General features: G+C 33.9%; 1 long non-coding RNA gene across 1 annotated transcript; it reads right to left on the reverse strand.

Moving 5' to 3' along the window:
• Nucleotides 1-12,218: 12,218 nt before the first annotated feature.
• Nucleotides 12,219-13,390, reverse strand: LOC139354647 (uncharacterized). The gene is made up of 3 exons (XR_011605571.1): nt 12,591-13,390; nt 12,445-12,524; nt 12,219-12,390 (listed from the first exon to the last, which is right to left on the reverse strand). It is a non-coding gene; the product is annotated as an uncharacterized lncRNA (long non-coding RNA).
• Between the last annotated feature and the right edge of the window lie 620 nt (nt 13,391-14,010).

Raw genomic sequence — 14,010 nt, forward strand, 5'->3', positions numbered from 1 at the left:
TGACTATCTAAAAAAGAGGTATCACTCACTTTTCGTTTATCTGATACAACATTTTCTTTTTTATTTGAACTAAAATCCTCATCATCAGTTTCAGGTGGTAAATCGGGAAACTCAAATTTTTCCGGACGTGAGTGATCGTACTTTGATGTTGATTTTGATGTGCTGGGTTTTATATCAATCCAATCAGTGGTTTGGGATTCAATTGTTTGGTTGTAATAGGATTCGCTTTTTGTTCATTTTGAAAATTCCATGATTTATTACGTTTTTTATTTTGATATTAACTTAATTCTTGACGAATTTTGATCCATTAATCGAAATCACTTATTTTGTTATTATTTAAAATTGGTAAAAATTTTATATTTATTAATTCATTTCCTTTATCATTGTTTATCAATTTCTGATAGCTGTTAGGATGCATTAAAATTACTTTGCTTAAATTATGTTTATTCTTAATCATTTTTTAATAGTTTTCCAAAAATTCCAGAAAGCAATGAAGTTTTTAGAATCGGTAGAAATCCCCCTTTTTGAATAAGAACTTTTCTCTTGGAGTTTAATGTACGCTTTGGGCACGAAAGGTAGCGCAATGCATTTTTATACTTTTTTAGAGAATTAAGATGGGATTTAGTAAATTTATGGTTTCCCAGTAATGTGTTCAATACAATCTCCACTATTGTTTTTACCAGGCTACTATTACTATTGCTTATAATTGCCTTACGTAGTCTATTATCGGCCTTTTTGAGCACATACAATAATTGTTTGTTCGCTTTCAAGCGATTTAGGCTCTTTTTGTAAACCATTTTCATTTGAATAGCACACAGAATATTCTGAATTAAAAATGTCAGATCTAAATCTTAAGAGATCGTTAATGCCCTGAGTGAGGTCAATAAGTAAATATCCGTGTGGTTGCTCCGTTACTTCTATATATGTTCTAAATAGCTCCGTTGGGTTTTCTGGGTAAATTTGTCTTGCTAAACACTGAAATTGAAGCTTATCACGAGGATTTTTGAAAGCAACAATGTATTTGGTATTTAGTGAAATATCTCTGGTGTGCGAAGATTTATGAAATATGTTTTGAGTTACCACTATTACTGATAAATTCCTATGGTGTGATCCTTTTGTAAACAGCTCACACACTTTTTTTTTAAAGGCTCCCATCATCAAGTCATCCAATATTAAAAGAATTGGTTCATTCGTTTCATTTTTAACTGTTTCAGGGACTTCTTTAAAATATTCAATCTTTTCGAAATTGGGCTTGGCACTCTCCTCTGCATAACACCAAATAATTCGATCTATTGAAATATTAAAAAGATCATTCTTTTTGGTGATTAGATTTTCTAAAAAGGCTGTTTTTCCCGATCCTGACGGTCCACAAATAAGCATTGTAAAAGGATGTATAAATTGTGGAAACATTTTTTTATTACAAAAATTTATTTTATTCGGAATGAATTTTAATATATTATATTATTACTAATTGCTTATATAATGTTTTTAAGTTTCACTAGGTTTTATTAATATTCTCTTGGAGCAGTTCTTCTCGAAATGAGTATCAGATTCGCAATAACTACAATAAATAAGTTGCGTGTATCCATTTTTACGGGGATCATTTCCAAAAAATCTCTTAAAAGAATCCATAATAAGAGACAACCTGATAGGACCATGAATTTCTTTTTACTAAATTTTAAACACATGTGTCACCATTACTATATATTTCATAATTGGTGTTTTCTAAGAATACAAACAGCTCAAATAAATTATTTAATAAACATCGAAGTGGAAGTTTTTTCTTGTGTATTCTACAACTCGTAAAAAAATTGTGTAGTTGAGTTAAACTTCTTCCAATATCTATATCGATAATGTTTGTTGATAAATACTTGATTAAAAAATTCTTTTTAATTTCACCACGAACAAGAACTGTGTGATATTTATTGAGTGGTGTGAGTATTTCTTCAAGATTTGTGTATGGAATATCTCCAGCTGAACAATCCAATCGGTTTACGTTCTGCTGGTTAAGGTGCTGCTGCTTAAGAGCTCCATTATCCAATTCTTTAAAAAATTAGGTATAACAGTTCCAGCAGGCATAAACGCCAGCTCCTTAACGAAAACTTGTTTGTTGTTACCAAGTACATATTGAAAATCTACTATAATGCTTGAATTACGATCGACTGTGTTCATCATTGGTTGAGATTTTTTAATCAACTGAGGGCTTTCTCCTTTATATACCGGTAAGACTAGAACATATTTACAGTTTATTTAAAGTAGTCTTACCTGATGGTGTGTAACTAAAAGAAATAAAACTTCTCGAAAGAAACAGGACCACGAACTCATTTTTGGATTCGAGTATTACGTTGTTCATAACTTAAAATTGAAATGTGGTCTGTCAACTACTCGAAAATGTTTGCCGATGGTTTGGATGCAGCAAAGTAAAAATAATTTCATTGGATTTGACAAGGACGAATGGATGCAACTGCTTACGTATAAGGAATTTATTCAGTTAAAACTGGACCAGTATGACTTCTTGATGCCTGATGCAATTATTGATCATCCGTGCTTGCACTCCAAAAAATGTAACTTGAGATTTAGGAAAGCAGATAATCAGTACGTTTTTGTGATTAATCAGTATGGTTACAAAATTGAGTTTGATTCTGAGTCCTGGAGATCATTACTAAGATTAGGCATATTTATACCCGTTACTCGTAGAGTAAAAGGGTATACTAGATTCGTCGGAAAGTATGTAACAGGCAGAAGAAAGCGTTTCCGACCCCATAAAGTATATATATTCTTGATCAGGATCACTAGCCGAGTCGATCTAGCCATGTCCGTCTGTCCGTCTGTCCGGATGAACGCTGAGATCTCGGAAACTATGAGAGCTAGGCTATTGAGATTTGGCGTACAGATTCCTGAGCTTCTTACGCAGCGCAAGTTTGTTTCAGTAGACTGCCACGCCCACTCTAACGCCCACAAACCTCCAAAGAAAAAAGCTATGACGTCAGAGCCAGACAATGCGAAATGTTTTTACGCGTGTATGTGTGTGTATGTAAATAGTTGCCGGCCGAACTTAGCGGCAAAGAAAAAAGAGAGAGCAAAGTGCGCGGCTAACTTATTCTATTGAATAATGAACCCTTTATCCATTTGTCCCATTGACGGGCAAAAGCCTTTAAAGATCTGTACATCTTTATTTATCTCTTTCAAAGAATATGAATTAGCTTAATAAATACCTATAGATTGTCCCAAAAAAACTTTTCCGTTTTCAGTCCAATGCTCTCAAACCAAAGTAGTTAGGACAAGCCTTGAAACTAGAGCCAGAAAACGACATATATACATACATATGTATTTATGCATGTGTGTGGACGTAAAGAATTGCAATCTAATATCCGCGGCAAATAGAATTCTTTCAAACAAAGCTATTCAACCAAATATTTTGAAATACAGAATGTGCCTTAAAATTGTGTATGTTTAGCAAGCATACATAAATATAAATGTTTTTTGTCTATTTTATGTGTTGCTTTCTCATTCTTGGCGCTGGCTGAAACAAAAGCAGAGCCGAGAAATGAGAGCAAGGGAGAGAGAACAAAGTGCGCGGCTAACTTATTTTAAAGTTTGTTATCTGAGTAACGGGTATCTGATAGTCGAGGTACTCGACTATAGCGTTCTTCCTTGTTTTTACTACATTTTTATGTTGGAACTCCATATTAAGACAGCAAGTAATATATCTTTACAATAATCATATTATTCCTAAGTGTGTATCTTTACAAAAATTTGATATTCAACTATCTGATTTAGAATAAAATAATACCGTATTGGAAAGAAAATAAGAGTTTTAGATATTTACTGACCGTAAACTGAGGGCTTTCTCCTTTATATACCGGTAAGACTAGAACATATTAGTAGTAGGGAAAGACGGGTTCTGGGACAATTAGCATATTAATGGCCCCCGCCCCTTACTAATTAGCATATTAATGACCCCCGCCTCTCACTAATTAACATATTAATGACCCCCGCCTCTTCATTAATGTATGCGGGTTCTGGGACAATTAGCATAATCCATAAATTATCTGATTTTAAGGGGTTTAGATGTCATAAAAATGTCACGATCATATCCATAAAGAGTATACTAAATTGCCCCCCAACCCCACACCACCATGTGACAATACTGATCACGTGACCTTTTTGCCTCATTATCAGCAATTAATATTCAGCAGGTGTTGCTGTACACGGGAGAAAGGTCGCACACTTTCCCCACATCCCCATGTGACAATATTGATCATGTATCCTTTTCCTCATTATCAGCAATTAATATTCAGCAGGTGTTGCTGTGCACGTGAGACAGGTCGCAAACCCAAAACATCTAAAGCTGGTTGCCTTAGAGGGACATGTCCGATCATGCTGGGGAATAACGTTTCCTATGATTGTAAAACTAATTTAGAAATCAAAAGAACCCCAAATAAAATAAATCCCACAAGTTAATGATTCTCAGGTGTCGAATATTTTCAAACAGACTTTTTTTTTCGCCCCAGAATGTTTAACTGGTAAATTTTTTCAAGATCTCTCCTTTCTACAAACGGGTCATAAACATATCATAAAAGGGATTCAAGCAAGAGCTACCCGAACATGCGCACATGTCTATTACCTGACCGGAATAAAAGGGACACATGCACAAGTCTGAAGGCGCACGCCCATTGACAAAATCATGAGCCTCACGCCAACGACCTCACGGCTAAGTGCGAGCTCTAATACGTTCCCATAATAGGGGTTAAAATCACGACCGCGCAACAACTCGCAAGTAGCCGACATATCTCAGTCAAGGAAATATTTTCCATTCCGTTACCGTTTACCGTTAAGCTCATCTTTAAAAAACCCTAAACTTTTTTTGTTAACTCTTTTGAAGTTATATAGATTAATTCTTTCATCTGAATAGTCCGATGTATCAAATTTTGCTTCAAGATCATTACGAATATCTTTATAAAAATCTTCAGTTTTTATTGTACAGATAAATGAATCAGTATCCATATAATTTAAGAGTAACTTTTCCTGAAACTTTGGCTTCATATATTGATAGTGAAAATCATACATTTTCCATTTCGATAAGTCTAATACTGCAAATCCTAAATACATTGGCTTATTAAATAGAACGGACAATCTTTTCATTTGAATTGCATAGAAATTATCATTTATTGCACTATGAAAATTTGATTTTGAAATTAAAGTTTTGGCACAATGTGCTTTTCGTCCAGTCTTGGAGTTATCCGGAGCTTCCCATGAACTAAACAGCTTAATATCGACCCTGCGCTCGGGATCTTCCATTGTTTTTCCGTAAACAGAATTATTCATTAATTTAAAAAAATCTTTTTCAAATTTATTTTTTGCATTTTGTCTATGTAAAGTATTTAGATCAATGTAATTCTTTAACCAAGGCTTTTGTAAAAACTGAACACCTCTATGGATCTTTTTCAATACTAACCCATTCTGTATACATTGTTGCAAATTCCGATAATGTATTACATAATTTTTCTTATTTCCCAGGTCAGCAATTAATTTTTTTACCTTGTCCTCTTTTGAGGCCAGACAATTTGACGGACAAAATGGAAGATCATTATGAAGATCATGTAAACGGTATGGATATATTAAGTCCACTTCCAAAAAATAACCGTATTTGCTATCGATTGGAATATTATTAATATCAAAATTGTCTATGTCTGTGGTAGACATCCACTTAAAATCTTTATATGGTAAAGGTTGTGACATTGCCCAACCATACAAGTTATTCGCATCTACATACATTAAATATGAAGACTCCTTCGAGGAATCATAATCTGACAAATATTTGTTATTTAACAAATACTAAACCACCTCGAATGCTACTTTGAATAAGTCTTTACATATTTATATCTGTCAAGAATTCAAGTTGAATATTTTCAGTTTTTAACATTGCCTCCCAAGATAGACCTGGTGTCGTAAAAACCTGAGCTGGGTCAAGTGAATAAATTTGCATACAAATTTTTCGGAAGTTTTCAAAAATGTCGGTTAAAAGAAATACATCAGTTTTTAAATATAATTCTAAATAATCTTTAAGAGTGGAACAAGAGAAATGCGACCAAACTTTAAGAGCTTGATCATAATCTTCCTGAGAGCATTCCCTTTCCGTTAAATTACTATAGAATGCTTCTCTTACGCATATGATATTGGAATATGTTCATTAATATTAAATAATTTGGGGCTCACTTCACGGTTTTTCGGTTCCATAATGCATTCAAAATCCGCGTAGACAACGAATGGAACTTGAAGCTGATGTTGAACTTGGGTAAATTCCAATGTATTATTCTGGGGGTGTGGCATCTTTGAGACCTTCCTACTGCAGAGCGTTTTGTGTTTCAATGCAGCTTCCTCAGTTTTGGAAAAATTTAAACACACATTGCAGAAATATTGCGCCCTCTTCTGATTTTCTCTCTGAGCAGTCATTAGTCTTTGAAAGAGAAATATATACAAATTATTTAATTGAGAGAGGCTTTTCCACTTCCGATTGAAAAAGCGGTCCAATTATTTCCCTTGTCTCTTCATTGTATCCGAATACGTTTAAACTCATATGAGTATTCTTCTTTAAAAATTTTTTTATACATTTTATTTCAAGGGGGAAAGTCAACCCTGTGAAATCTAATATTATTTCATCACTTATACGAATTATCTCCAGCGATATATCAATATTATATGCCGAACATCTTTGCGGCCTGTTAACAATTTTCAAGGCAGAAATCAAAGCCCATTTAAAACAATAATGATCATTTTCGTTACAAACGTTAACTATTGCTTTTTTCGTTAAAAGGAAACGAGGTAGTGGTATGAAAGATGAACCAGCCATCGGTGTATAATGATTCACATTCATTTCCAAGCGAATCAATTTTATAAGAGACCATCCACTATCTTGTGTTTTTGAAATTATTTCCATGGTATGTTCATGGAAGATATTTTTTAAGTCAGAATCTTTATTCATGATCGTCATTTTACTTTGAAAACTTTTCATATCAATTTCTTTAGATTCTTCTTTAAAAAGTATATACTCTGCAAACAGTTCAAAGTTTACTTTTGCTGAAGTATAACTTTGTAACAGAATGCTGAGATGAGGTAGCAGGGACAATCCAGCTTCACTCAAGAAACTCTCAGGTAAGATCAAGTCCGATCCATCGTTTACATACATGTAATGTAGTATTCTTCCCTTGAATCCCTTAGAAATTTTTTTGACTCTTCCGTCAAGGGGTTGAGTTGCATTTCGCTTATGCAACTCCGAACGGACATGATTTGCCCACTTATTCTTTAGCAAGAAACACTTGCAGGATTGGCAAAACTGATTTTGGTTATTCATTTTATTTTATTCGTGTTGTTTAAATTCTTTTTTCACGATCACTTTTTCACTTTTACTTAAGTTGTGTTTGACGTAGCAGAGTATCCCACTTCAAGACTATTTTTGGAAGACTAACTATTGTCCTCGAGCATTTATGGTGTTTGAAGTGGGCGTGAACGATAATATTGAAGATGAGAGAAGCATACTTAAGATTTTTTTAAATTCGAAAACAATATAGGCAATTCTAGTAGGTTACATCGACTATTCATTGGTTAGAAGAGATGAGAAGTATTGATTTTGAAAAATATCACCATCACCAAATCGATAAAGGAGACACAAAATCATAGAACAAAGGAGAGTGTTGGTTAGAAGAGGTCGCACATACTTTGCTGCAGGTGGGAAAGGAAAGGTTATTTTTTATACACACACATACTCAGGTAGCCAATAGGGGACAGTTTGGAAAAAATCATTTCGAGTTTGGGAAAAACAAAGATTTTCATTTCTTGACTTTCGAGAATTCAAATTTTTGGGTAAAAGAAGAGGAAAAATCAAAGATTTTTCATTTGTTGAATTTCGAAAATGCATATTTTTGGGTAAAAGAAGAAGATGAAAACCTGTATAAAATTTCTTTATAAATTGTGTAAGCATATTTAAAAGGGTAAGACGAGATTGTTGACATGCATTCAGTTAAAATAAATAACTTTCTAAATGTATTTGACGGAGTTCTGTTCAATGCACACTATGTACGGCTCCAGTTCATACAATCCAAACTCTTTGAATGTGAACGAGGTAATATAAAAACATCTCTTCATGGAAATCATATGGACACCTGCGTGTGGAGCAATGATGCAGCCACTGATGGAGTTGATACTTGTGTATGCCATCGAATTTCGGATTACAAAAAGGAAGCACTCAACATTATGAATAAATACTATAATCTAGAAAAAAGATTGAAAATGATTAAATAACATAACAAAAATGTTCGCAATATCAAAATAAATGAATAAATGTATTATTATGCTACAAAATAAACTTCTGACTTTTTATTTCGAGTTAAAATTACAGGTACGGAGAATAGAAAATATTTTCTTGACTGAGATATGTCGGCTACTTGCGAGTTGTTGCGCGGTCGTGATTTCAACCCCTATTATGGGAACGTCGTATGAGGTCGTATGAGGTCGTTGGCGTGAGGCCCATGATCTTGTCAATGAGCGTGCGCCTTCTGGGTTGTGCATGTGTCCCTTTTATTGCGGTCAGGTAACTGACAGGTGCGCATGTTCGGGTAGCTCTTGCTTGAATCCCTTTTATGACATGTTTATGACCGATTTGTGGAAAGGAGAGAATCTTAGACAATTTACCACTTAAACATTCTGGGGCGGAAACAAAAATGTGTATTTGAAAATATTCCACATCTGAGAATCATTAACATGTGAGATTTATTTTAGTGGGGTTCTTTTGATTTCTAAATTAGTTTTATAATCTTAGGAAACATTATTCCCCGACATGATCGGACATTAATATGCTAATTGTTCCAGAACCCATCTTTCCCTACTACTATCCTATTTTCTTTTTATCTGTTTGACTATCTAAAAAAGAGGTATCTCTCACTTTTCGTTTATCTGATACAACATTTTCTTTTTTATTTGAACTAAAATCCTCATCATCAGTTTCAGGTGGTAAATCGGGAAACTCAATTTTTTCCGGACGTGAGTGATCGTACTTTGATGTTGATTTTGATGTGCTGGGTTTTATATCAATCCAATCAGTGGTTTGGGATTCAATTGTTTGGTTGTAATAGGATTCGCTTTTTGTTCATTTTGAAAATTCCATGATTTATTACGTTTTTTATTTTGATAGTAACTTAATTCTTGACGAATTTTGATCCATTAATCGAAATCACTTATTTTGTTATTATTTAAAATTGGTAAAAATTTTATATTTATTAATTCATTTCCTTTATCATTGTTTATCAATTTCTGATAGCTGTTAGGATGCATTAAAATTACTTTGCTTAAATTATGTTTATTCTTAATCATTTTTTAATAGTTTTCCAAAAATTCCAGAAAGCAATGAAGTTTTTAGAATCGGTAGAAGTCCCCCTTTTTGAATAAGAACTTTTCTCTTAGAGTTTAATGTACGCTTTGGGCACGAAAGGTAGCGCAATGCATTTTTATACTTTTTTAGAGAATTAAGATGGGATTTAGTAACTTTATGGTTTCCCAGTAATGTGTTCAATACAATCTCTACTATTGTTTTTACCAGGCTACTATTACTATTGCTTATAATTGCCTTACGTAGTCTATTATCGGCCTTTTTGAGCACATACAATAATTGTTTGTTCGCTTTCAAGCGATTTAGGCTCTTTTTGTAAACCATTTTCATTTGAATAGCACACAGAATATTCTGAATTAAATATTAATTATTATTAATTAAATATATCTTTGGTGTGCGAAGATTTATGAAATATGTTTTGAGTTACCACTATTACTGATAAATTCCTATGGTGTGATCCTTTTGTAAACAGCTCACACACTTTTTTTTTAAAGGCTCCCATCATCAAGTCATCCAATATTAAAAGAATTGGTTCATTCGTTTCATTTTTAACTGTTTCAGGGACTTCTTTAAAATATTCAATCTTTTCGAAATTGGGCTTGGCACTCTCCTCTGCATAACACCAAATAATTCGATCTATTGAAATATTAAAAAGATCATTCTTTTTGGTGATTAGATTTTCTAAAAAGGCTGTTTTTCCCGATCCTGACGGTCCACAAATAAGCATTGTAAAAGGATGTATAAATTGTGGAAACATTTTTTTATTAAAAAAATTTATTTTATTCGGAATGAATTTTAATATATTATATTATTACTAATTGCTTATATAATGTTTTTAAGTTTCACTAGGTTTTATTAATATTCTCTTGGAGCAGTTCTTCTCGAAATGAGTATCAGATTCGCAATAATTACAATAAATAAGTTGCGTGTATCCATTTTTACGGGGATCATTTCCAAAAAATCTCTTAAAAGAATCCATAATAAGAGACAACCTGATAGGACCATGAATTTCTTTTTACTAAATTTTAAACACATGTGTCACCATTACTATATATTTCATAATTGGTGTTTTCTAAGAATACAAACAGCTCAAATAAATTATTTAATAAACATCGAAGTGGAAGTTTTTTCTTGTGTATTCTACAACTCGTAAAAAAATTGTGTAGTTGAGTTAAACTTCTTCCAATATCTATATCGATAATGTTTGTTGATAAATACTTGATTAAAAAATTCTTTTTAATTTCACCACGAACAAGAACTGTGTGATATTTATTGAGTGGTGTGAGTATTTCTTCAAGATTTGTGTATGGAATATCTCCAGCTGAACAATCCAATCGGTTTACGTTCTGCTGGTTAAGGTGCTGCTGCTTAAGAGCTCCATTATCCAATTCTTTAAAAAATTAGGTATAACAGTTCCAGCAGGCATAAACGCCAGCTCCTTAACGAAAACTTGTTTGTTGTTACCAAGTACATATTGAAAATCTACTATAATGCTTGAATTACGATCGACTGTGTTCATCATTGGTTGAGATTTTTTAATCAACTGAGGGCTTTCTCCTTTATATACCGGTAAGACTAGAACATATTTACAGTTTATTTAAAGTAGTCTTACCTGATGGTGTGTAACTAAAAGAAATAAAACTTCTCGAAAGAAACAGGACCACGAAGTCATTTTTGGATTCGAGTATTACGTTGTTCATAACTTAAAATTGAAATGTGGTCTGTCAACTACTCGAAAATGTTTGCCGATGGTTTGGATGCAGCAAAGTAAAAATAATTTCATTGGATTTGACAAGGACGAATGGATGCAACTGCTTACGTATAAGGAATTTATTCAGTTAAAACTGGACCAGTATGACTTCTTGATGCCTGATGCAATTATTGATCATCCGTGCTTGCACTCCAAAAAATGTAACTTGAGATTTAGGAAAGCAGATAATCAGTACGTTTTTGTGATTAATCAGTATGGTTACAAAATTGAGTTTGATTCTGAGTCCTGGAGATCATTACTAAGATTAGGCATATTTATACCCGTTACTCGTATAGTAAAAGGGTATACTAGATTCGTCGGAAAGTATGTAACAGGCAGAAGGAAGCGTTTCCGACCCCATAAAGTATATATATTCTTGATCAGGATCACTAGCCGAGTCGATCTAGCCATGTCCGTCTGTCCGTCTGTCCGTCTGTCCGGATGAACGCTGAGATCTCGGAAACTATGAGAGCTAGGCTATTGAGATTTGGCGTACAGATTCCTGAGCTTCTTACGCAGCGCAAGTTTGTTTCAGTAGACTGCCACGCCCACTCTAACGCCCACAAACCTCCAAAGAAAAAAGCTATGACGTCAGAGCCAGACAATGCAAAATGTTTTTACGCGTGTATGTGTGTGTATGTAAATACCCTTCAGTTCCAAAAAAAAAGTTTCACTTGTGAATCACCTTGTGAATCCCGTGGGACATGTCCTTTTGCACAAGTGAAGAACAAGTGACGCTCCATATAGAAAATTGTATGGGATGTCCGCATTTTCACAAGTGAAAATTCAAATGAAAATTTTTCGAAGTCCTACGGGATTTCACTTGTTCCTTATACTCATTATTCGTATGGCCTGTCACGTGCCGGTGACTCGTCCCAAGTGAATCACTTGGGAAAATCAGAATTTTTCCTTGAGTTTTCACTTGTGAAATCACTTGCAAGGGACACGTCCCAAGTGAAACACTTGGGAAAATCAGAATTTTTCCTTGAGTTTTCACTTGTGAAATCACTTGCAAGGGACACGTCCCAAGTGAATCACTTGTGAAAATCAGAATTTTTCCTTGAGTTTTCAATTAAAAAAATATAGAATTTAATTCATTTCATTTTAATTCATTTTAATTATATGGTACTATTTAGATTTTCAAAAATTGTACAATTATTGTTTCTGTTTTCTTGCTTCGTAAGCTTATTTTTAACGTTAGACATCGCCGTTCTTAAGCCTTTGACCGGGTCCTCTGAATCCTTGGCCAACGCTCCTGAAAAAACATATGTTTAAAAAATGCGTTTTATTTGTTTAATTGTATATTTACCTTTTATAGCTTGTTGCAGAATTTTTATTGGCACAAAACATTTCGTCATCCACTTTCGGCTAACGGAACCCATTGAATACCTTCAAAATTTACGTACTTTAAACTAAGATCAATGCACAACATCTTAAACTTAATGTAGCACTTACCTGGCTTTATTATATTAACTAAACGATTAAAGTAACTCTGCTACGCACCATTAAAATGGATGCTTCCCTTTCAATCACTCAAACAGAATGCACCAAGTCTTCTCACCCCTTTACTAGATTTCTTTTGTTTTCTCTTCGCTGTTGGCGCGTGCCACTGCACCTATACCCTTTCTAAAGGAAAATATATCCGACTATATAGTTTTTACTTCTTGAGTAAAAACTACAATACGATTTTTTTTTAAATGTTAATACTTAAATGTTTTAAATACTTAAATCAATTTTAACGGACTAAATTTCTATAACTTAACTATAAAATTATATTGTAATAAGAATGTATAATAAGTAAATATAACATTATAAGTAAATTCAATTTACTAAATTTTACTATAATCAAATAGTTTACTTTTATAAAACAATATTAGTTGTTTTTTTCGATACACAATAATGCTCCTAAAATATTAGGGCATTCACATGTCGCTTCTCCACGAAAATTTTTCCGCCGAAATATTAGTCGCTAGCCGAACATAACGGAGAGACGCAAAAAAAAATAACGGACCAGCCGAAATTTGTCTCTGCGAGCGCGGAGTGCAGGCAGATTATAAGACAAGAAAGAGAGGGAAATATCCGAATATCTGCCTCTCTTTGTTGCACGATCGTTTTCGTGGGCAGTCTTCTACGCTGCGCCGACTGCTCTGCTGACGTCAACAGCGGCACAGCGTTTTAGGCACAAAAAAAGCTTTTTGCCTTGAGCCATGTCACCGCGTCCCTACTGCAGAACTGAAGGGTAGTTGCCGGCCGAACTTAGCGGCAAAGAAAAAAGCCCTGCCGGCGCTCAGAGAGAGCAAAGTGCGCGGCTAACTTATTCTATTGAATAATGAACCCTTTATCCATTTGTCCCATTGACGGGCAAAAACCTTTAAAGATCTGTACATCTTTATTTATCTCTTTCAAAGAATATGAATTAGCTTAATAAATACCTATAGATTGTCCCAAAAAAACTTTTCCGTTTTCAGTCCAATGCTCTCAAACCAAAGTAGTTAGGACAAGCCTTGACACTAGAGCCAGAAAACGACATACATACATACATATGTATTTATGCATGTGTGTGGACGTAAAGAATTGCAATCTAATATCCGCGGCAAATAGAATTCTTTCAAACAAAGCTATTCAACCAAATATTTTGAAATACAGAATGTGCCTTAAAATTGTGTATGTTTAGCAAGCATACATAAATATAAATGTTTTTTGTCTATTTTATGTGTTGCTTTCTCATTCTTGGCGCTGGCTGAAACAAAAGCAGAGCCGAGAAATGAGAGCAAGGGAGAGAGAACAAAGTGCGCGGCTAACTTATTTTAAAGTTTGTTATCTGAGTAACGGGTATCTGATAGTCGAGGTACTCGACTATAGCGTTCTTCCTTGT

Source organism: Drosophila suzukii, unplaced genomic scaffold (assembly GCF_043229965.1).
Source record: "Drosophila suzukii unplaced genomic scaffold, CBGP_Dsuzu_IsoJpt1.0 scf_12, whole genome shotgun sequence".
NCBI lineage: Eukaryota > Metazoa > Arthropoda > Insecta > Diptera > Drosophilidae > Drosophila > Drosophila suzukii.